Source organism: Pan paniscus, chromosome 15 (genome assembly GCF_029289425.2).
Source record: "Pan paniscus chromosome 15, NHGRI_mPanPan1-v2.0_pri, whole genome shotgun sequence".
NCBI classification, from domain to species: Eukaryota; Metazoa; Chordata; class Mammalia; order Primates; family Hominidae; genus Pan; species Pan paniscus.
Genome location: NC_073264.2, coordinates 2,837,463 through 2,840,703, shown reverse-complemented (window position 1 = coordinate 2,840,703; position 3,241 = coordinate 2,837,463). Strand labels below are relative to the sequence as shown.

At 46.1% G+C, this 3,241-nt stretch overlaps 1 pseudogene; it reads left to right on the top strand.

Annotated features, from left to right (window-relative positions):
- The first annotated feature begins 250 nt into the window (after positions 1-250).
- Positions 251-2,374, top strand: LOC129393845 (C-terminal-binding protein 2-like; annotated as a pseudogene).
- Positions 2,375-3,241: the final 867 nt, after the last annotated feature.

The following is a 3,241-nucleotide window of genomic DNA, read 5'->3' as shown; positions in this document are numbered from 1 at the left end:
CTCAAGAGAAAACGTCCAACTTTTAGTATCTCCCTCAGTATAGAATGAGAACAGTGGAACATATGTTCAAAGGTTTGGCTTTGTGGGCTACCGCTGATGACTAGATTCTGTCTCCCCCAACAGGGAATGCTAAAGGAAATGGCAGAGTAATGAGAATGACAACTTATGACTGCTGAGAAGAGAAGTTACATGCTTATCACAGCCTCAGAGAAACAAACACTACAATCATCTGCGGAAGCAAAGGACTACAGTGTCTGGAAAACAATGGGAAAAATATCTTTACCTTAAAAATACACACACAAGCCCAGAGAAGACACATTGAAGACACTGTTAATGAAGTACCAGAATGTACAGCCTCACTGATTGTTGTATTATCTTGTAGTAAGCAAGTTTGTACATACTACATTACACAGTTGTTTTATAAATTTCTGAATCTCATCAAAAGATTGCAGGGCATACAGAAAAGGACGAAAACATGTCCCAATTGAAGAAATAAAATAAACCTACAAATATTGACCTTTAAAAATCTTTGTTGACTTTTAAAGGTCAAAATTTGTAGGTTTATTCTTTGTTGTTGTTGTTTTTGCATTATATAATTTTAAAAATCAAAATAATTATCAAAGCTCCTTAATAATATGAACACTCCTCCGGTCCGCAGGGCTCCGGCAAGGGAGGAGCCTAGACACCATGCGGGACACCCAGGTGGACCCCCAACCCACGCCCGAGGCTCAGAGCAGGAGCAAGGACCTGGCTGCACCAGGCCGAAGCCACGTCCACCCCCAGCGGTCGCGGACTCCAGGAGCTCCAGACCTGGGGTCGTGGTGAGATTCGTTGATTGACTGAGCGATGGTGGCTGAGTTGCAAGCAAATGGGTTTCATCACCTTAAATGGTTTTGAACCAATGAAGCTATATTCCCTTAAAAAGACGGACAGCCCATCGTGTGAACTATAGAGTTTGTGAACAAATTTATATTGGGTTCATAGTGGCATCATGCACACAGACTCCTGCGAGTTCCCCTAAGTTCTTAGAGGACTGCTTTACCTTTTGATCTGAGAGTTGCAAAGTTCCGTAAAGAATGGCCCTTGTGGATAAGCGCTGAGTCAAGAGACAGCGATTGGACAGAATTTGTGAAGGAATTCGCCGCCAGATCATGAAAGACACCCTAAGCCCCCGCTCACTGGCAGCGTTCCTGGTCGGCCGTGACTGCACTGTGGACATGCCCATCCTGAAGGACCTGGCCACCGTGGCCTTCTATGATGCAGCCCACGCAGGAAATCCACGAGAAAGTTCTAAACAGAGCCGTGGGCGCCATGATGCACCACACAATCACCTCACCAGGGAGGTTCTGGCAAATTTCAAGTCCTTGAGAGTGATCGTGGGGGTGGGCAGTGGCTATGACAACGTGGACATCAAGGCTGCCAGTGAGCTCGGAATTGCTGTGTGAAACATCCTGTCCGCAGCCGTGGAAGAGACAGCCAATTCCACCAACTGCCACATTCTCAACATGTACCGGAGGAACACATGGCTGTACCAGGCACTGTGGGAAGGCAAGCGGGTTCAGAACATGGAGCAGATCTGCGAGGTGGCCTCGGGAGTGGCCCGCATTCGTGGGAAGACGCCGGACCTCATCGGCTACGGTCGCACGCAGCAGGCTTTTGCAGTTCCAGCCACAGCCTTTGGATTCAGCGTCATATTTTATTACCCCTACTTGCAGGATGGGATCGAGCAGTCCCTGGGCATGCAGAGGGTCTACACCCTGCAGGATTGGCTGTATCAGAGCGACTGCGTCTCCTTGCACTGCAGTCTCAACGAACATAAGCAACACCTCATCAATGACTTTACCATAAAGCAGATGAGGCAGGGAGCATTCCTTGTGAACGCAGCCCGTGGTGGCCTGGTGGACGAGAAAGCCTTAGCACAGGCCCTCAAGGAAGGCAGGATACGAAGGGCAGTCCTCGACGTGAATGAGTCGCAGCCCTTTAGCTTTGCTCAGGGTCCGTTGAAAGATGCCCCCAATCTCATCTGCACTCCTCACACTGCCTGCTACAGCCAGCAGGTGTCACTGGAGATGAGGGAGACAGCTGCCACCGAGCTTCGCCGAGCCATCACAGGTCGCATCCCAGGAAGTTTAAGAAACTGTGTGAACGAGGAATTCTTTGTCACATCTGTGCTTTGGTGGGAAATAGACCAGCAAGAAATTCATCCAGGCATCGTGGGCGTGGGTCCAGGAGGACTTCCTGCATCCATGGAAGGGATCTTCCCTGGAGACATCCTGGTGACTCATAAACTCCTGACAGTGGCACATCCTTCCCAAGCACCCTCTCCCAACCAGCCCTCAAACACGAGGACAATCGAGAGCACCCCAACGAGTAATAACAGAGAATGCCGGAAGGTAATCATTCAGATACACTTTTGAAGAAGAGACAGTGAAAAATAGACAAACTAAGAGAAAAAGAATCTGACGCTCTTTTTAGCTGATTCTGGACATATGCTCATTGGTATTGCGGTGTTAAAACTGCAAGACCTAGAAAACTGAAGATGTCGTCTGCTTACGGAAGCTCTGAAAGACTAGGATGTGATTTATTAACCACCAACTTCCGTTATTATGTGTTTAGTTTTTCATCTGTGCATCAAATCACAAAGAATAAATACAACTTTTTCCTTTATCAGTCCCTTGGGCACAGCAGGTCCGGAACACCCTGCTCAGAATGTTGTATCAAGACTTCAAACATCAAAATAAAAACCATGAGGAGGAAATCCCCATCTTGTGACTTGAGTCCCTTCAGTCTACAGGGACTGGTTACCGTGTTTTGCTAATAGGAAGATCACATTACTAGAAAATATGGAGTAAACTGTTTGCCTGTGGTAGACACCTGCACGCATAGGATTGAAGACAATACCGGCTCCTGTACAGAGAAGCGTCTCTCACATCTGAACTGCATACTGAGCGGGCAAGTTGGTTGTAAGTTCAGTAAAAGCCTCCGATAATGTAAAAAAAAAAAAAAAAAAAGTATTAAGTTTCACACGCTGTTTGTAATCAAGTATATTTTCTCAGTTTCAGATCCTCTGCTATTTTATTTAGTGGGAAGTCTTGCACTAAAAGTGTTCAAGAAAAATAATATTGCATTTTCTTATGTCACAGGAAACACTTTTAATGGTAACTTGTCAGATTGTCTATGAACAAACCCACTTTTTAAGACACTGATAAAGTCTTCTTCACATTGTGTTTTATACAAGAAC